General features: G+C 34.3%; 1 protein-coding gene and 1 long non-coding RNA gene across 3 annotated transcripts in view; one reads left to right on the forward strand and one right to left on the reverse strand.

The window, feature by feature from the left end:
• The window catches only part of LOC118168157, a 23,848-nt gene extending 9,165 nt beyond the window's left edge, over positions 1–14,683 (forward strand). The window contains exons 2-3 of the long non-coding RNA XR_004751394.1: positions 794–798; positions 14,673–14,683. This is a non-coding gene — a long non-coding RNA (uncharacterized LOC118168157). The remainder of the gene's footprint in view (positions 1–793; positions 799–14,672) is intronic.
• CNTN5 (contactin 5) overlaps positions 1–22,667 on the reverse strand; it is a 691,903-nt gene that overhangs the window by 569,232 nt on the left and 100,004 nt on the right. The gene's annotated exons all lie outside the window — the stretch shown is intronic.

Below are 22,667 nucleotides of genomic sequence, written 5' to 3' on the forward strand. Positions count from 1 at the left end.
AGAAAGAAAGAAAGAAAGAAAGAAAGAAAGAAAGAAAGAAAGAAAGAAAGAAAGAAAGAAAGAAAGAAAGAAAGAAAGAAAGAAAGAAAGAAAGAAAGAAAGAAAGAAAGAAAGAAAGAAAGAAAGAAAGAAAGAAAGAAAGAAAGAAAGAAAGAAAGAGAAAGCAGAGAAGAAAATGATACTGAAGTGTTAATCAAAAACTGTATTTTAAATTATATGACAATTTTGTTTCGGTTGATGCTTGTTTATTTTCCATTTACTTGGTGTTCTCCATGAAAATGACATTTGTTTCACATTTTAATATTTTTAGTACTTTATGAGAAATCAATTAAATTATGATTTAGTCTTTGCAGGGAGTTAATGGGTAGCAATTTAAAGTAGTATTGCTGTGCTTCAAGTAACATCGAGTATCTTATTCTCCTTACATAATTTTTGTCCTTCCTACTGCTTAAGCTGCTATTAGGAGTTGCCCCTGACACTGTCTTATGATGTGTATCTGCAGAACTCCTTCCCATTACTTCTGATCCAGATGTTTTATATTGATTACATTATGTTTAAGAAAAAAAGGTAAGGCCATTACAGAAAGACAATGTTACTACATTTGTTTAGGAACACAAACAAATGAACAAACAAAACAAATCCATGGTTACAGATTCTAAACTGAAAAGTTACAAAAATTCAGGACAAAAGAATTTTTTTTAATGTGCTCAAGAAACCCAGGAGCTGTATTCTGTCAAAATCAGCCTGGAATAGTTGTGTCTTGTATGTCTGAAAGAAGTTTATATGCTAAAAGCAGCTGTGATCTAAATGGGTATGTAAGCTACACAGGGGAAGAAAAAAAAGAAAAAGAAAAAAAAAAAGTTATGAGTAGATGAAAGTAGTGGAAGAGTGCAATAAGCAGCACTTTGCCATGCATAAGGTATGGGATGCTGAGGTATGTTAGCTACAAAGCACCGCTTTGGTGGCTCAAAGCACCAATAAACCTCACATAATAGATTAATCAACCTGAAGATACTGAGGAATCTGACCCCTTTGTATATGAAGTTGCCATATGTTATACTCTATTTCCTACTTAAAGTTATTTGTGAGAAATTTAAGCATTTAAATTGGATTCACATTTTTCTTCACCTGAATTGGGATGTGCCTTATTTTCATATACTGAAAAATATATAGCAGGAACAATGAAACAAAGTCACCAGATGCCTTGTGTGCTTATTGTATGTGCAAAGTGACCGTGAGAAACAAAAGAGGCCACTGACACATTAACTGTTTAAAGGATACAGCCTATAGCAGATGATATATTTTTCTCAAGAAGACATTTGTTCCAGTCTGGCAACTGGTAATGTGAACCCTGGAGAGGGACTATGAATGGAGATATGTTCACCAGGTGCCTTTTTGTTTCTTCCATTGCTACATGATTGTTTTCCAGTTCACAAACCGGTATCAGCACTCAGTGTGGACGTGGAATTATTTTCAGATCAGAGTCAACTTTTTTCTTTTGGCTTTCACTCACAAAAATCTGAACCCTAATACTTAGCTTATCTTTCATTACTTGTAACAAATGTATATATATATATATATATATATATAATGTATATGAATATTCTGGTTTATGACCCTTTCAAAATTAAGTGAACTCTTTAAAAATGCATCTAGCATATGTGCTTGGGCATTTTACTTTGTCATGCCTGGGTACAGGTAAGCAGGAAGAATGAGATCAAAACCAAGTCTACTGAGTCCTAATTAAGAATGCAAGTGGAAATGGGAAATTTATGATCAGTAACTAGCCTTGGTTTCTGTATGACTACAGAAACAAGTAACATCATTTTGAGACATCATGATTCCCAGCTCACCTCCTCATTGTCTGTAGCAAAGACAAATGTTTACTGCATTGTAAACACGAATTTATCTAAGATGCAACAACAGAAAAGCATTTCAAGAATTCTTGACTGTTTCTAAATGTTTAGATTTGTACTCTGTTGTTCTGAGTAATAATTATTTAACTTCTCTGTGAAGAAGAGAACCTTTTACTAATAGGCTTCACACTGCATGCTGACATTTCAGGAGGTTGCTATATTAGTTCTATCATTCAGAGCCATGAATTATTGATTCACCTACACTATTCTCCTTCAAACCACTGAACTACTCACCATTGTACTGATGCAAATAGCTAATAAATAAGCAGAATGTAAAATGGCTTTATTCAGCTGTAAAAGAATATCATAAAGGTTTACTATAGCCTGTACTATTACTAGTGCTAGCTAGGTAGTAAATTTTGTTTGCAGCTTTCAAGCTTTACGCAGCAGACTGCCATCTCCAAATTAGTTTCAACTTCATATTTCATGGGGATTATACACTCATTTATAAGGTAAAAATGCTACAATTCTTCCATCAGTTCTTCATCATATTTCCATTCTCAAACCCCAATGAAATGCTTCAGAGATCAAAGCTGTCCTTCCCTTCCCTTCATTTACTATGGGATGTAATGCTTTTACACAAAGTTACAATTGCATGAATCAGGAAAGATTGTGGCAATATGTGGAGCTGCACCATGGAGAGAAATATGGAGAACTGTTTATTTTCTAAGAAAGCATTTGTTATTAAGATGAATGGCTTATACTGACAAAGTGAGATGATAGACTTTCTAAAGTACAGCCCCTGACATTAGCCTTTAAAGGCATTTACAGTCTGCTGTAAAGGTTGGGAACATTATACAGGATATTTCAGATATTCCAGAAGTGCTGTATAATATTCTGTTCTACAACCTTCAAAATAAAGATAACCTGAAAGACTTTCATTGTAAGGCATCTTCCTACAGTGGGGATGTTTTTATCAAAAAACTTCAGTAGAGATTTTGGTGAGCTCATCCTGTTTGTTTAATGGGCATAGAAATTTTAAATTTTTCTTTTGCTGCAGGAGCTATAATAGATTGACTACTGAGATACTGATACAGTGTGTGCAATACAAAGATAATCATAAGAATAGAAGCAGTATTGGAATATTTCCCTGTTGTCCAACCTCACACAGAACAGCAGCAAAAGCAGTGATTACTTACACCTGGACCATTTGCTATGAAGGTATTCATTATGCTACAGAACAGTTTATTTTGATGAGCAAGAAAGAGCTCTTTTCAGTCACTTTAGATCCTCCGTATACTTTTTTCATTTAAGAAGTTATGAATTTTCTCTTAGACAAACTAGATTTTTGTTTACCAGGAAATAAATCTATAATTCATTTTATTTTCTATATAAAGTAAAAACAAAACAACAACAACAACAAAAGAAAAATAAAACTGTGGTTTTATGGGAATTCAGGTAGAAAAATAAAAGTCTAAAAATATCATTAGTCTGTTTTAATACATGAGGACAAAACTGCTGTAGAGAGCATGATAGGATCTTTTGTCTCCTTGAAATATTAAGCTTCTTAAACAGAAGCCATCTAACTTTCTGCAAACCAAATGACTACAGACATACCTACTTAATATGTTGGGTGCTCACACCATGGAAACACTCACAAAACCCATTCAAAATTTCATTGTTCTAGCTTCTGAGAAAGTGAGGGCATTGTTTCAGCAAAGTTTAGCGCTATGGGGGCATGAGATCCAGGCAAGGAACAAGCACTAAGAAGTTAAGAGAGTTAAGAGAAGTTAAGAGAAGTTAAGAGTTTTTATCCATTACACCAAGTTTTTATGATTTGTTTATAATTGGAGAAGGGGAAAAAAATACTTCATCCATAGTTTTATGTGCCCTAATTTCTTACATCAGATAACACGATTCTTACAGAAATCTTGTAAAATAGCTTTAAAATCTCACATCAGCTTAGAGCTGGAATCAAAAGGTTAAAATTAATTTACACTTTGAAAAAGTGGATCTTCTCAGTGGATTCCACAGATTATGGAATGTGGTCTCACTCATAACAAATGCAACCTAAAATCTTTCAAGTGGGAAATTCTGGACATTGGGATAATTCCAGTCTGTAAATTCTCTTGTTCAAGTCTTGATTATTAGTAAGCTTCTTCGAAGAACACTCCGCATACTCCACCTGTTACATGTCTAAGAGCTAAATATAGTTTCAGTGTTTTATGTCTTCAGTTTTTCTACATTACAAACCCCTCCATTCACTTAAACTGTAAGATTCTGATTTTTCTGGTGCCCTTTAACAACTAGCCAGCAGAATGTATGTATCTAGATAGATACATGTATCTAGATATCTACATGTGTGCATGTAGATAGATTTAAATTCCTAATTATATATACAGGAAATATATGAAGAATATTTGTTGAATGCTATCTTTAGAGATTTCAAGAGATTGATAGGATCCCTTCCTACTAAGCATTATGATAATCATAGCTTATATGGTAATGTGGTGGGTTTTTGTTTGTTTGTTTGCTCGTTTGTTTTCCATACAAGATCCTTTGTGCTGAACTTCCTAATGCTTGAGTACTACAATTTTCAGCCTCAATGTAGTTTCCAGGTAATACAGTGGACGAAACTTGTATGATACAGTAAATTGAGCCAAAATTACATGTCATTGTTTACTCACCTAATGTCTTTTTGGACTTTATTGATTTTAGTAGTTTCATGTGCACCAGTGCAAATATAGAGCTAAGCAAGGCTATATAAGATAGACAACTTACTGTTCCTAACTCTCCACTATATTTTAATCCTTGCTTTTCTTTCCATCTTGTTTTAAAAACAGCTATCCTCTGTGATAGTTTTTCTTTGTATCCTCCTTTTTATTTTTCTTTTTAATGGAGGCCACTGTTTTTTCATAAAGAAAACAAATCACAGAATCACAGAATTGTAGGGGTTGGAAGGGACCTGGAGCGATCATTAGGTCCAACACCCCTGCCAAAGCAGGTTCCCTAGAGCAGGTTGTCCAGACAGGTCTTGAATATCTACAGAGGAGGAGACTCCACAGCCTCCTTGGGCTGCCTGTTCTAGTGCTCTGTCACCTTCACTGTGAATAAGTTCTTTCGCGTATTGGTACAGAACTTCCTGTGCTCCATTCTTTGGCCATTGTCCCTTGTCCTGTCCCCACAAACCACTGAAAAGAGGTTGGCCAAATCCCTCTGTCTCCCACACTTATTTGAAAACATTGATAAGATCCCCTCTCAGTCTTCTTTTCTCAAGCCTGATCAGGCCCAGGTCTCTCAGCCTTCCTCATAGGAAGATGTTCCAGACCCTGTATCATCTTTGTTGCCCTCCACTGGACTCTTTCCAGGAGATCCCTGTCTTTTTTGTACCAGGGAGCCCAGAACTGGACACAGTACTCTAGGTGAGGCCTGAGATAGGCATCAGTTAAAGAAAAATTAAGCAATTTAAATATGAATATGCATTGGGTGAAGAAATTTAAAACAAAACAAAAAAGCAAATTATAGAAGCAACTTTCACAGGAGTGAAAGCAGAAGATCTGTCTGTCTGTCACCATCCTGGCAAACTCTGCATGTGAACTCTCTGTTCTGGATAGAACTCTCTATTCCATCTTTCTATGAGGATGCCTACATACTCCCACTTACCCATGGTTAACAATAAATCTGGACCACTATAGAGAATCTTCATGTAAATTTTATGGAATGCACTGAGCCACAGTTATTTGCCATTCACTGAAGAGTGGAGGAGAAATATGGGGTTTCACAATTGGCTCTATTGTTATTTAAGTATCTCTATTTTCATGTGGACAATTTTCAACTACATAGCGCATTGCAGTTTGAAAAATGGAGTAGAAAGAATTTGGCTATGGAGATGCTATGTGCTAATTCTCTGTAAATATTCAGCAACACTCACAAAAAGTGGACATGAGAAAGGAGGGTGCATATTATATAAATTAATATATCTCCATGGTAGTGTTCATGCTCATGAACAATTTACATATGCTGTATAGAAAATAAACTGCACCATAAAAGTAACACAAAGTCATTCTCAAATATTTAGGCACCATTATGTAGTATTTATCCTACCGCTGGGATACAAGAAATAATTCTGAATATTCTGAATATGTTCTAGTACAATATGTGGATTTCTTCCCCTTTCCTCAGAAGCAAAAGGAAAAAAAAAAATAAATAAAGATAATTGGTGAATCTATCACTTTAGACAAGCTACCAATGTTTTGTAGAGCATTGTGAGCCTCATTAAGTATTTTCCTTTCTCTTTTTAATTCTCGTCATTTGCTTGCGTTTCATAAGGTACTTTGGAATGGAGCCAGTAGGGAGAGCAACCACATGCTCTGTATTAAACGTACAAAGTCTTCTGCATAAACTGCCTTTGAGATACACTTTTGAATTGCTTCCACTGAGAGTCAGTACAAACTTATCTAGTTGGTGCATGCATGGTACTTTCATGCAGGCAAAGGGAGAGGGACAAGCAGCATGAGCATCAGCGTCATGGCTTCATGGCTGTACATCATCTAGCACCAGGTGCTCTGCAAGCCGTGTCACACAAGTTAGCGTGGTTTTAGTAAATACACTAAGGAAATATAATGGTTCTTTGCCAAGTAAATAAGTTGAATTTACATGATACTTTACAGCATATCTCCCACCATTTAGCAATAAATATTGCATAAATAAATTTAGCAATAAATATTGCTACAACTAAAATATACTGGAAAGACAGAGAATAATGCTTTCAATACCAACCAAAATGATTAAATAAATTTAGACACCATATCTGATTTTTCACCCTTTTCTTATAGAAGAGTGTAATAATGATATAGATATATGCTACTAATGGAGTTCAAAAGTTTTCAAAAACCAGAGAATATAGTGCAAGCACAACACTGGATTTGAGTATTTGAGATAACACAAGCTATTCCATCAAACACTTAAATAAAATGTACAGACCAACAAAACAGACAGACCTTAAAATTAGGCCATGACTGCCAAAGTATACAATGGGTGCATCTAGATGTTTTTATGATGGGAAAAGCATTAAGCCAAAATAAGGTAAAATTGCATCAGACTTATTTGAGATCAAAAGCTTAAGGCAATATACAGAAGTTTCTGTATCTGACAGATTTTTTAGACTTCTGGAATATGTCAGTTTAATAGAGAAAGTATTTTAGATATCTTTTATGTGGACACTTTAATTACTTCCCATATTTATCATATATCCACCTGGAAGTGAAATACTTCATGTCAGTCAGGTTGTATATAACAGCATTCCAAATAGGTGTTTCAAATCTGCACAAAGGCCCTCAAGAAAAGTAGATCTTGGTGGAAATAAAGTCACCGTTGTCTTTTTCACAAATTAAAAATAATAATAATAATAATAATAAATAAATAATTCCTCTATTAAGCAGAGTACAATATTTGTATTTATTTTTATTTTGCTGACGTTAAGTAGTACATTTGAATTATATGTTTGTCATGTTTTCTCTGTAAGTTTAGAGATGGTGGGACTGTTTCTATTGGTGTGTTGTTTTTTGTTTGTGTTTTTTTTTTTTTTTAATTCATTTTCTTCTCTGTGAGTGAAAACATTTTGTGTATGTTTTAGACCACTGTTTGAAACACAGTTTGAAACACAACTTATGCTGAATAATTCTTGAAGTTTTAGCATAATTTTATTAAGTTGTTTTATCAACGAGTTCTTAATGATGTATTAACAATATTCAGGTAGCTTACAGGGAGAACAACTCAAATAGTCCATTCTTGCTTAAACATACCAAGGGAGCTGACCCAATATCATCTCATTAATTTCAGTGGGCTCATATCCAAAGCAGAACCTAAAACTTCCTATGACAATTAACAAAGAAGAAAGAACTTAAGTGAATCAAGCATAATTTTGAAACACTACAATTCCTTTTGGTTAAAGAAATGTTTTTCAGAATCACATGCCACTGGAGTACAGTTGACAAGTGAATTTGATTTCTGCTTTTGTTAACATAGAAGATAATGAAGAATATAAAACCGTTAGGCTGAGTCCTTCCAGAATCTGAGGTTTTAAAAATAAATAAATAGAAAAAAATGTCACTTGATATCATTAAAGCCACTTGATATTGTTAAAGCAGATATGACAGGTAAAATTGTACTGAGTTTGAGTCAGTGTTATTCATCTTGCACTGAAAGTGTTTGGTTACACACACAGAGACACGCACACATACACACACTGGGTAACGTGTTTGTAGGAACCATGTTTTAAGGGGCATTTAGTAGTGATTTCTAAAATAATAATAATCACACTCATTACTGAAGGTTAATCCTCTGGGTATTAATTTAGCCTTCTCACAAAGCAGACAGAGTGTCTGTATTCATCTCACTTCACTTAACATATTAGCAAAATTGAGGTCTCTATAGGAAAAATAGCTTTATTTCAAAACAGTGAAGCTTAGCCAATGCAACAGTAAATCCAGCATTTACTGTGGTATGTTCAATATACAGCACAAGAATCTACATTTAGTACTCAAAGAAAGTGAAGGAATACAGTCTCTCCAGCTCTGCTGTTTATATATGTCATGTTTTCTGAAAATTTCTATTGGCATACTGAAGGTTCAGTTTCATGCTAAAATAGACTCTGATACACAATTTTAAATGATTAGATAAATATCCCGTTAAAGCAAAAATCTTTATATAGCATTTTATAATTCAAAATATGTGTAATTAAGTAAAAATATTTTTTTCAGATGTAATTAAGATAATTATACAGTTTAAAAGGACCATCCCTATTAATAAAAAGTAAAAATATAAAAGAACAAGACCTTCTCACTAAAAAAAAAAAAAAAAATATTTTTAGTAGTTAATTTAGAGAAGCAGAATATTTTCCTTGCTTAAATGTGTTGCAACAAATGTTGCTTACTGCAAAAGTGAGAGTTTACCTAGCCATTTGCTACAAGGCTTTATTACAGTGTTATCAAGCACAGATGATCAAAGTTATGTTATTTTGTTCATACTCACTAGAAACATCATCTAAAATCACCATGAAACACTGAATGAATAGATCAAAAATCCCAGTGTTTATTATTTACATTAAAAGCTATTATGTGACAAATAGGCTCATTTTGTCATCACCTCTAATTAAACATTCACATGCTTGTGAGGCTTTTTATTAATATATCCACAACATGACTAACATAAAAAAATAAATAAAGAAAGAAAATAAGTGTTGTTATGCTGAAATCATGATCAGTTACCTGTGTTAACGTGGTCACTTGGAGTATTGTCAAATGCTAGACCTGTCACTGCTCCTCCTTAGCAGATAGCATTGCCATTAGCAATCCAGTACGGCAGAAGGATGGTGACAGCTTAGCTGGGTAAAATTCAGTGTCTATGATACAATTATTACGCTACTGATTACTTCAGACTTTGGCGAGTTAATCCTTAGGGTACTAATTTACTGCTCTGACTGTACAAAACAGATCCTGGTGCTTTACCCCTTTGAGGGCTGTCACTGTAATTATTCCATATGGTGCCACCATTAAGGTTTTTCCTGTGCATCTTTCCCATTGAACCAACGTTAGGATATTTTCAAGCCAGCCAGCCAAAAAAAAAAAAAAAAAAATCTTTACACTGCTTTGGAGCACCACAAAATACAGCAATCTCCTTTTAAAAATAATGTAATGATTTCAAAATCTTACTATACTTTAGAGAGGAGCAATCCTACATGTTTCAAAACTTTCTGAAGGAAACTTCTAAAACTTTATAATGACAAACTAGAATTCTGTTTTTATATATAATGATATATGTACATATGTACCTATATTTACATATATACAACATTAATTGTGAACAGAAATAAAATTTAAACATCTGCTCAAAAGTATTGAAGCACACTATCTCAACAAGTCTGAATGTCCAATATTATTTTTATTTTTGAAACTAGAATCTGAAAAAAAAAAAAAAAAAAAAAAAAGTAAATACCATATTGGTAAATAAATAGTACTTGTTCCACCACAATTTTATATCCCAGTGTCAGTTTTTCATAAAAGTTGATAGCTCCTTTCATTTAGTTGCAATGCTAAAGGTAAAAAAATACTATAAAGAGTAGACACAATCAATGTGAGAAATTCAGTCTGTAAAGCTGGAAACTCCAAGGTAAGGATGATACCTACTGATTAGGTAGTTAACCTTGAATTTGAGACATTTCTTCTATTTCTGTCTCTGTTACAGTGTTATTTTTCAGTGCTGGATTTCTTCGTGTGTATCAGGAAAGCAAAGAACAGAGAAGAAACATTTTCAAGAGGTCTTTCTCAAGATCTTTCCTGAGAGAAAGCCCTAAATGAGCTAATTAAGCTTGAGAGCCAAGGCAGTATTGTCATGGATTAAAGGCTGTCTGGGAGCAAAAAGTCAAAGACTGTGATTGAACAGGGTTTCCCTGGGATAAAGGTCAACAATCATAACGTCTCAAAATGAGTATGTTAATTTATCTTATTTATTTAATATATTTTACATTCTTATCAGAAAGCAAAGCGGCAAAATTTGGCAACGAGACCACACTACTTAGATTTTGGGAGGACTGGTAAAGATTTCACATCACCACAGAACTGACCGAAAGGAAAATTAAATGTTTCTGATTAAAAGTTAAACTGAAGAAATTGGCCTGAACATCATTTTTGAAAAGGAAGATAAGATCTCTTTGCAAATTGTTAGAAGCAGTAATAATAAAGGGAACTTAAATAAAATGTTTGCAAAATAATTAAAATAATGACCAATCCAGAGTACATGTTGATGCCTCCATACTAATAATCAATGTTGCAGACTCATTTGGTTATTTTACTTCAACTAGGCATTAGTGTCTTCTTACAGAAAAAAAGAAACACAGAGAAGAACAATGACACTGAGTGTAGGCATGCATCTCTTGCAACATGATAAGAGCTGTGATATATGAAGTATTTGCATTACAAATAAATAAAATGTATATAAATATTATGTTGGTTGAGTTAGACATCTGTGCTTATTATTATTTCTACTGAGTGAAGTTTGGGAAATTCACTTTATAATCATAAATGTGTAAGCCTGGATGGAATTTCACGGCTTCTTTTCTGACCAATTTTAAAGATATGTGCTGCTTTCTTTTCAGGCTTCAAACTTGCTCCTTTAGGTTTACCCACTGCTGACAGCTTCTGATAATACTGTTCTTTTGTTCTTTATTGCTCATCTGAGCTGTTCCTTCTTTTTACACATCAGATCATTGCTGTGTTGATGAATGCAAGGAGTTCCTTTGATCTGTGGGCATTTTTTAAAGTAGCGAGTAAAACACTCCATAGCAGCAAATTAATAAGTGTTAACTAGTAATTTCTTTTTTTGGATTTTTCATTTTTAGGGGAAAAGCAGTTTTTTACAGAAACAGCCTGTCCTATTTGTGTGTGTGTGTGTGTGTTTCTGTTTGTTTTGTTTAATTACAATCTGCAAATGTACCTTGTCATTGTACATTTCCAACATTCCAACAGCATTTGACTCTTACTAATAAAATATCATTAATATACCTGTAAAGTAATTTATTGTTGCTCTTGTTTGCAATTTTTTGAAGTAGCATTTATTTAACCAAACATAGCTATCTACAATGTATACATCTAAGCAATAAAATGGATGTTCCTGTGTAGATGAGGGATGAAAAAAGACAATTCTTAGCTGGGAATGATATCATCCCAAAGAAGAAATCCATTCCATCTAATTTATCTAGTTATAAAAGCAGCTGTTTATCTTCGTTGTCTATAAAAGGAATCTGATTAGCAATATCTGCTTGGCTCAGACACTGATGTCTATACTGCACATGTCTGAGAATAGGTGAGATAAATCCCTGGTTTCTGCTTTACTTTCACATCTGGGCTCCTTCATTTGAGTATCATTTCAATGCATCACCTGTATCTTTGGAAGGATTCCAAAGCCTTGGTATTCCTCACTGAATTTTGTATTACTGGCATTTCAAGTACTTGTTTAAGAAGTTGCTAAAAAGTAAGTTTGGCCTTAAGGAATCAAAAATAATTCCCTCTCAACATTCACTGAACAAAATGAATACTAAATCCAAATTCTGATCTCTTACTTGACAGAAGCAATATAGGGATGCTTGGTCAGCCATGAGCTCTCTCTTACATGACACTAAGGTAGAGCTTTAGTAATCAGAAAAACATTTTCATGCCTGAGTGACATTACTTTGCTGTATATGTCTTTCAAGTCCTCCAAAGGAAAAGAGTTCTCAGTGCCTTCAAGCTATGATTGGAATCAGAATTGATAATACTTAGGGTATGGGGAACTTCAAACACAATGAGATGCACAATTTAAAAGCAAGGTGATTATTTCATTCAAGAATATCCATCAGATAGGTTAAATACACTATGTATATAATGTATGTACATATGTATATATGTACATACATTATATGTATATATGTATAATGTACATATGTATATATGTATGTATAACTACCTAGCTGCAAATTCAATTAACTCTTGGATAGATAATTTTCATAAACACTCTTTGGGGAAACAAACAAACAAGCAAACAAAAGACCACAACTGTACATTCCTCAACTATCCTAAAATGATACATTCCAAATTGAACTAGGCCTTATATTCTGAAGGAAAATAAGGCCAAACTGCTCCAGATGCAAAATATGCCACCAACGATGTGTCTGAAGTACATACCACAGGATATTTGCATAACTTAATGGTATCAAAGAGAGGGATACCACCAGAAACACAATTCATTCGTTACTGTAGTTCAGAAAATTTATTTCATTCCACTCTTTACACAGGCTCTAATTTTCTATTTCTGCATGCCTAAGCTGATGCATGCAAAACATCAGGTGGTACTGATACTATTTTTGATCTAATGATCTATTATTTTTTTTTATTATTATATATATATTTACTAAAATAAGAATATGGAAAGGGAAGGGTATCTTGCATGTGTTTGTGTGTGCATATGTGTGCATTTTTTTCTCTATGTGAATCTGTGTGTATATATAGATAGGCGTTCATTCACTCTGTAGGTTAAGTGCATTTAGTAGCATTTGGGAATCCTATAGATTTCAAAGTTTTCTAAGGTTCTCACATGAGAAAACAGACAACTGCAAATATTACTGTTTGTTTCACAGGAATACAAATTTCCCATTTAATGATTTGGCAAAGTACAATAGGTGACTTTAGCTGTGAGAAGGAGAGTAACAAAAATAAACAGTGTGATAATCCATTCCTTAGTGGGTATCTCTGATAGAGGTTGCCTTAAACTTTCAAATTTAAAACTTAATATATTTGTGATAATTATGATAATTCTTTTAGGTACTTTTATATGTATACAATTACACACTTCCTTTTTGAATAATTTTCAACTTTTTTTTTTTTGAGTCTCAATACTCAGTTGCAGTGTATTTCAGTCTTTTTTTTTTTAAAAATATTTAAAAAAACCCCCCCCCCCCAAAAAAAAAAAAAAAAAAAAAAAACGAAGAAACTTCAGTGACTCTATAATTTTGTTGTAATTCCATTGGAAATGTTGAGACAGGAGAATGAAAAAAAAAATCTCTTTCTGTTTCAGCCCATAAAACATTAACACATCCACTCTTGTCTTCTAAAATCAACTGTTCTTGTGAGAGGCAGTACTCTCTTGCTCATTTCCATATCCATATCTCTTTTGCTCTCTATCCCATTCTTTATTCATGTAAGGTCTTTGATATTTTTTGACTATAGCTTTACCAAGGGTAGACTCTTAAATTCAATTCTCCAATTTCAGTAAAGGATCTGCTTGCAGACACAAAGCAAGCAAGACAACCTTCTTTGAGGGTTCCCATGTGTTGATGTCCAGCATGGATTTGATGAGACCAAATGATAAAAGTAGAGCAGAACTGATCAAAATCCTAAAAGTTTATTTTTATTCAGAGCATGCTGTCTTCCTTCGTGACTCCTACATGATAACTCTTTATTCCCATATGTTTTCAAATTTGAAACATTCTAGAATGGTAGCAATTTATTCCAATAAGATGGGGGCGGGGAAGGAGGGGCATAGAGAAAGAGAGGAAGGAAGGAAGGGAGGGAGAGGGGGGTGGAGGGGGAGAGAGAGAGGCTGGATGTTACCTCTTATGGCAACATAATTATACCATTTATTGAGTTGACTCCAGTAATAATAAATACACTTTCACACTAGGAGATGATATATATCTTCCCAATGTGAACAAGTAGTCTTTTGTTTGTTAAGCTGTAAAAGATTTAAACATTTGTTTGTTTTAAATTCTTAGTAGAAATGAATATAAATCTGATTCTATGAGAATGGTAATACATTATCTTTACTGTAATGCACTGACAAACTTAGATTAACTTACAATAGGACAAGCCTTTTTTAATGAATTGGTCAACTTGTAACAACAGAAACGTACTATACTAGAATGTCTTGATATCAAAACAAACAAACAGACAAAGAAACAATCAAAAACTGGCCAGAACTGAGCAACTCTGCCTATTTTAGGAAGGATTTTCAAGAGAATTTGAAGTACATGCATGTCCTGGAACAGATTATTACTCACACCAGGGTAGCCTGATCTGATTAAATGGAGGTCTAAACATACTTCTCAATCAGAATGCCAGTCCTTAAAGGAGGCTGTAGCGAGGTGGGGGTTGGTCTATTCTCCCACATGCCTGGTGACAGGACGAGGGGGAACGGGCTAAAGTTACACCAGGGTAGGTTTAGGTTTGATATTAGGAAGAACTTCTTTACCGAAAGGGTTGTTAGGCATTGGAATAGGCTGCCCAGGAAGTGGTTGAATCACCCTGGATGTCTTTAAAAGATGTTTAGATGTAGAGCTTAATTATATGGTTTAGTGGAGGACTTGTTAGGTCAGAGGTTGGACTCGGTGATCTTGGAGGTCTTTTCCTACCTAGATGATTCTGTAATTCTGTGATACTTGCTGTCCAAATGCGCATGAGCTTACTACAGTGAGTAGATTAAGAATAACAAGGATGGAAGAATGGGCAATGAGAAGGAAGGCCCATGAGTTAGAAGGAATATACAAAATGATCCATAAGAATACCAGGATAATTTACCAATGTGCAAAATCTCAAAGACTTCTGAAGATCCAAAATATTTTAGGCAATTTCTTTCAAATTAGGAAAGTAATAATCATTTAAACACTCATATTGAGCCTGAGGACGAGAGAGTCACAGGCATACATGTATAATGTACAGCATGTGAAAAAAATATTGAAACTTTCGGGAAAAAAAAAAAAAGGAAATAAATTTTATAGGTTCTTAAACCCTACTGTGATTTAAAACAAACAAACAAACAAAACCAAACAAGAATTCAACCATGACTCATTACAAATACTTTAAAATACCTATGTGTTAATTAATCAGCAAGCAAAATCACTTACTCTCAAGATCATTTTATTCAGGCTGTTTGTGTCTATCCATGTATATGTAAATGTACAGGTTTGTTGTGCCAATAGAGTGTCATTCATTACAATTACTGCCAGGTCATTATTCCTCATCTGATGAAAACAGATAGATAGAACTTTAGTTTTTTATTTTCTATACCCTGTATACAAGAGGGGAACTAAAATGCCCTAACATGGTCAGAAGGAAAAGGAATTCAGAATGCTCTTCTAGAAAACAGGCAAAAAAACCTTAATTCCACCAAGAGGGAAACATACACTTACTTCTTTGGTCATGGTTTGGTGTCCTATATAATGAAAATTTAGTCCCAGTTTGTGGAAACTTGGCAGGGTATAATTGTAATTATATATCATCACAGCAAGGAACAAGAGATTTGCAGGAGAATTGTCCTCCACTCTATTCCATTGGTTTTATCAGTATCACTGCATCAAAGCCTGGGATAACTTCTGAAAGAGAATGGGGAATAACTAAATAGGCCATAATCCAGCACATTCTTGTTGCTCGTAGTCTGCTCAGAACAGGGAGCTTCAGTGGCAACCCAGTTTGCAGTACACTACAGGCTATTTGGTGATGAAAAGTTCAGTAGGCTGTTTTGCAGCTGCTGATGATTGTAGTAATGGAAAGAGTTTAACAAAAGAAAGGTATTTCAGTTACCCAACCTAGAATGAGTTATGGTGTGTTGCACCAGTACTAAAGTACCATTGCTTTACATGCTGGCTGTGAATCAATTCTAATACTGAAAATGCATGGCAATGTTAGTGAAAATTACTGATAATATACTCTGATTCTAATCGGGAATTGACAGCTCAGACCTGGTGATGCAACTAGCATCATCACATCATTTTGTGAGCTTGAGGTAGATTTCATCCACATTTCTTCCTAACTGCCTGCATTAATAGTAATTTCTGGTTCCTAAGTCTGTGGAAAATACTAGAACAGCTTGATAGGTAAAGTGGGTGATCTCAACAACAACAACAACAACAACAGCAACAACAAAACACCTGAATCAACAAAGGAAATAGATCTCCTCTTCTGAAGTTTTTCATTTTTGCAGCTGACTCACATTTCAGGTTCCTTAGAAAATCCTGTGCTTTCTAATCCAAGTATTTCTGCCATCTATATTATATCTGAATTGAGGGTACCAGCTTCCAATTTTGCCTGTAGAGCTTGTTTTCTGGAGGCAAAGAGCTGAGGCTGAATTAATTTCCACCCTTCCCTCATATTTTTCCCCCAAAATAATGAAAAAAAAATCAAATGAAACACTGTAAGAGAGGTGATTTGGGTGATTTGTTCATTAGAGTTTATCAGAACATTTCTAAAGACTGATAATAAATTCCTCTTTCAGTTCCTTGACGTGCCTTCCAAGAGGCCAGGGAGGTGGGGACAGCTTTTAGCTCTAACAGCTTAAATGAGGTCAAAAGGAGCAAACTAGTAGCTGAAAAATTGAAAATTTGCTGGAAAAGAGAAAGGAAAAAGCTCCTACTTGAATTGTGAGTTACATCAATGCCCTGCAGGAATGAATTTGAGTGGTTGTGTTGCCTGTGTTTCTGAGATTCTCTCCCTCTGTGACATGACTTCTCCTGACACTATTGCAATGTGTACATACATTAATGTACTGTCTGAATGCTTTGCTTTTTGCCTTCCAAAACCATCTGCAATAGCAAGATCTCTAAAAGCTTTGTAGACCAGTTCTTCTCTGAAAAGTAACTCTATCAAAAACCATCTCAGTCTTACACCCATAGTCCCTTGACAATACACACATCAGCTGTGCTACATTTACAAATAAAATAACTTCTCTCACAAAACAAAACAAAAATAAACTGAAAACTCACTTGATATAGCGTAGGATTTGTACATGGCTAGGTCTCTATAATCCTACACCACTGTATTGCCATCTTTTTCAGCTTGTGTTCTCAGAGTTGCTCTGTCTTATCATTGCAGAAAGGAATTCAGATTTTGTAGTACAAGAATCATCAAGCTCAATGCCTGTCCTTCTTTACTGCACTTTGCAGTAAATGCTCTACAAAGCGAAAAAAAAAAAAAAAAAAAATATCTAAATTTGATACAGGATGATGTGACATTAGAACTCCTATGCTGAGTTGATATAACTAGAAATCAGCTGAAATCTGAAAGTATGGTATTTTAAATTACTTGTGAAATGTGTATATTGAATTTTGATAACAGCAGATATTCTTTTATTCAGTGTCAGTCACATGTTGAGACTTTTTTTTTTTTCCCCAAAAAAAATACTAGCCTTCAAAGACCTCTGTTTTCAAATAATTATTATCCATGATTTATTAAGAAAGCATATAAACTGTCAGTTCAAGGCATCTTTTTTTTTCTTTTCTTTTCTTTTCTTTTTTTTTTTTTTTTTTTTAAATATTGACTTCAGTGATTGAAGTACACTTAAACCATTTGTAGATTTTATGAGACAGAAGAGTTTATTAGCATTCTGCAGGACAGGATAGGATTTCAACATGACTTTTATAAATTGAAGAAATGGTTAAAAATCAACAATACAAAATTCAATAAAGAAAAATGCAAAGTACTAGTGCTAGAGAGAAAAAAAAAAAAAAAAAAAAAAAGATTCAGAATGAAGATAGCTGGTTAGCAGCAATATGATACAAAAGGAAGTAGGAATTTTGATGGATCATAAATTGAATATGAGTCAGTAATGCCTTACAGTTACAGAAAAAAAATCAACCTGATTTATCTTTACAAATATTATCTAAATAATAAAACAGATAATAATGTAAATTCTAATTGACTCTTGTGAGGTCCTAGGGACTGTTAGGACTGTTTTAGACTAGGGAGAGGGTAGATTTCAGTTGAATATAAGACATTTTTCATAATGAGGATGGTGAGGTACTGGAACAGTTTTCTCGGATGCTCCATCTCTGGAAGCGTTCAAAGCCAGGTGGGATGGGGCTTTGTGCAACTTAATCTAGTGGGAAGTGTCCCTGCCATCCTGCAGGGTGGAACTCGATAATCTTTAAGGTCCCTTCCAACCAAACTATTCTATGACATCACAATTCTTTGATGAATACTCCCTTTTACCTGGGATTAATGAGTATTACAAGAAAATATTAATAATTTTTTGGTAAATATAAAATATAAAAAATATTTATATTTCCCTGACTAGCAGAGGGGCAAGCACTGATCTTGGTCACTCTCTTTCGGCCAACAATGGGACCCAAAGAAATGGCATGAAACTGCGACAGGGGAGATTCAGGCTGGATGTTAGGAAAAAGTTCTTCACCGAGAGGGTAGCTGGGGACTGAAACACGCTCCCTAGGGGAGCGGTCATGGCACCGAGCCTGTTGGAGTTCAAGAAACATTTGGACAATGCTGTCTGACATAGTTTGATGTTTGTTTAGTCCTGTGTGGAACCAGGAACTGGACTCAATAATTCTTGTGGGTCACTTAGAACTCAGGATATTATACGGTTCTGTGATTCTATATTTTCAGCAAAAATCATTAAGATTTAAGATTGCATGTTAGGGACAAAATTATTTGGAGACTTGATTGCTTGAACAGGAGTGATTAGTAGAGATTTTCAAGATGTGAGTATATGCTGAAAATGCGCATTACTTCCCTAATTGAGACAACCATTATGCATAAAGACATATAACAATAGACAGGTGAATTTTAGCAAGATATAAATAATAGTAGATCTTTTTGATATATGTGTATAAAATTAAAGAATTTATAAGCATGAGTTCTGTGGGCACAAAAGCCAATTACAACAACAAAAACAACAACAACAATAATAAAGTCAAATTCCATTCAAAACAATAACTAAAGTAGTACCAGCCTCTGATAATACAAGCAGTACTTGTGCAGGTGTATGAAATCTTTAGACTTTGACCTTTCCTGGCTCTTGCTGCAAATAAGGCTGCACCAACAGGATCTCCAAGGGCATCAGATAGACTCTCTTAGTCATTATATTTTATTATTTTATTATTTTATCTTATGCTAATATGAAGAGGCTTCCATCAGTGAGCAATTATTTTTCATGTTCACTAGGGACAGGACAAGAATAAATGAGCTTAATGGAGAAGATTAGGTTTGATATTAGGAAAATACATATAATTATACAGATAGTTAAGTGCTGAAAACAGTGACCAAGTAAAGCCATACAATTTCCTTCCCACAGAAGCAAAGGTAGAAAAAGGCCCTAGCCAGTAAAGCTGATGAGGACTAAGTGCATTTGCCATATGCCCCCCGTAAATTTGTTTCCATAAATAATCTATAAATCACAGCATTGCAAGACCAGAGAAGAATAGAGCTAGCAGGTAGCTGAAAAAAAAAAAAAAATGCTGAATTCACAGCAGAATAAAATACTGTTGCACTTTTTCTATTGTTAGTTTATTTAAACTGTTCTTAAAAACCTCCAGCAATGAGGATCCTGCAACCTCCTCAGGCAATCTATTCTTGCATTTGTACTCCTGAACCAATGTATGTACCCTACAGGAGTATGTACTCCCTACAGGAGTAGACTCTACAGGAATATCCAAAGCCAAGTGAAGCAAAACAGATAAAGGGAATGGGAGAAATATTGCTATCAGCAACTTCTGATGTTATTTTTTTGACACAGTACTTTGGAAACGTTACTGATAGCAGAAATTACTGGCATGTTTTCTACAATCCTTGTAATACTAAATCACGAATCCCACACAAGGGAATAATCTAAGCAGCAAAAAATATAAATCTTAATTTACAATCTGATTAAACTCATTGCTACAGACAGGACTCATAATGAACAGGCAGACTGTCTGTGCTGGGAATGTAACATTGGCTATTATCAGCCGTCCTGCAAACCCAGCCTTCCAAAAGAAACAGAACTGTAACTTTCTGCAAGAATGCACAATTTTTAAAAGTTTACTATTTTTTTTTCAATTCCATTGCTGCTTGGGAGCAATGAGCTCCCACTAGTTGAGGATGAAACAAAAATTAACTTTAAGAAAAAAAAATAAGAAAAAAAAAAAAGAGCAGAAATCCATTTGTTTTTAAAATACTCTTTGTTAGCTAAGTATAATTTATGTTACCAAGTGACAGAAGTAATAATCAGTAGCATATGAATATGGTCATTTATGTTGGTGATAAAAATATACATCTGCTTGAAACAGATGCGCTGCAATATTGCCTTTACATGCCTGTGGGTGGAAGAGCCAATAGGCAAAACTGCCCCTGTTCAGATTTCTTAGCATCAAGGGCATTTTCTTTCCAAAGTGTAAATTATTTGAATACATACTATACAGCACAATGCTGTGACTGACATTGACTTAAAAGCAACTTGCTCAATACAAAATATTAATACTACATGTGTAGATACAGCAAAAGTCAACAAGTGTTTTCTTTAATATTATTTTTCATAATAAAATTGTATCCTACAAAGCCAAATGTTCATTGCACATATACACAACTGCATTTGAATAATATAATTTTAATTGACTATCAGTTCAGTGAACAGTATCTAACTATTTGAAAAAGGAATCAGTCTTAAATATTCAGTGATTTTTTTTTTTTTTTTCCTCAACCTAATACCAGACAGTTTGAAATGAGGAAGAAAAAAAAGATGGAAAAAACTTAGATAACATGGCTCCTAAAGTTACTATGAGACTACCCCATATTGCTTTTATTCTAATATTCTAATATTGCTTTTATTCTAATATTCCAGCACATAAATAAACACAATTAAATAAACATTAATTGTACATAATCATGATCCATCTTTTAAAACTATATAGTAACTAGGCACAACATTATTTCTGAATTTTATTAATTACAACCAGTACTTTCAAGTTATGGAACCTACTGATTCTACCAGAAAAGCACTAGATGTTATTTAAAAAAATTTTTTTTAAATAATAATAAAAAAGATTTTTGTAATCATTTTATTTAATTGGTTTATATTAAAAATGCATTGTTTTCTAATCCTCATTAGTGTTGCTACCATTGCTAAATTGCTACCATTTTTGGCATCTCAGGATATCTTGATAGCAAAGCAACAAGAATTATTTTAATTGTTTGAAAGAGAAAAGAGAATTATCGTTTCTTATACTCTGTTTGTTTATCTTGGTTATTCATAGGAAAGAGAAGACCACTGGACAACTGTCCAATTTTGCAGCTCTTAAATAAATAAATAAATAAATAAAAAAGCCAACAATCAGAAAATCCTTTCCTGAAGCTTTGAAGATTTAAAGAATGTGTTTGGCTGTGTTTAAATTTATTATTTATGTATTTTATTTTAAGGCCAGAAGGCAAAGCTATAAGCATCCAAAACAGTGTGCTGACAAAATAAATAAATAAATAAATAAAATGCAAATTTCATTTCAGTATTTCTTCTTAAATAAATAAATATCCAACATTCTTCTTTAGATTCTCCATGTATTGCAAATTCCATAGTTGTTCTGGGATAGATGAAAGCAATTAGCTAAAAGGAAAGCAATATAGTTTAGTTTGCTTTAGATTGCTTTTAATTAAGAGGCGAGGAACCAGCTATCATTTTTTGACATATATAAGCAATTATTGAAATGTAAAATGCTCTGAAAAATGAAAGATGTTACCTAAGAACAATTAAAAATAATCAAACAACAAAACAAAACAAAAAAACTTGCAGTTCTAATGAGGACTGCATTCACCTGAACATGTTCCAGCAGCATGCCCAGGTGGCCAAGAAGGCCAATGACATCCTGGCATGTATCAGGAATAGTGCAGCCAGCAGGAACAGGTAGTACAGTCCCCCTCCCTGTACTCTGCTCTGGTGAGGCCACACCTTAAGTGTTTAGCCTGGGGTCCCTGAAGGACAAGAAGGACCCCTGATGTCCCAAGGACACTGAGGCCCTAAAGCGTGTCCAGAGAACAGTGAAAGGCGTGGAACACAAGTCCTGTGAGGAGCAGCTGAGGGAACTGGGGTTGTTTAGTCTTCGAGAAGAAAAGGCTCAGGGGAGACCTTATTGCTCTCTACAACTACCTGAAAGGAGGTGGTGGGGAACTGGAGGTCAGCCTCTTCTCACAGGTAACTAGTGATAGGACAAGAGGGAATGGCCTCAGGTTGTGCCAGGGGAGGTTTAGGTTGTAAATCAGGAGACATTTCTTCTCAGAAGAGTGGCCAAGCATTGATGGGTTGCCCAGGGAGGTGGTGGAGTCACCATCCCTGGGGGTGTTTAAGAAAAGGTTGGATGTGGTGCTTAGGGACTTGGTTTAGTTTACTGGGTGATATTGGTGGTAGCGTGATGGTTGGTCCAGATGATCTTCGAGGTTTTTTCCAACCATAATGATTCTATTCTATTCTATTCTATTCTATTCTATTCTATTCTATTCTATTCTATTCTATTCTATTCTATTCTATTCT

This window comes from Oxyura jamaicensis, chromosome 1 (genome assembly GCF_011077185.1).
Source record: "Oxyura jamaicensis isolate SHBP4307 breed ruddy duck chromosome 1, BPBGC_Ojam_1.0, whole genome shotgun sequence".
Lineage (NCBI taxonomy): Eukaryota > Metazoa > Chordata > Aves > Anseriformes > Anatidae > Oxyura > Oxyura jamaicensis.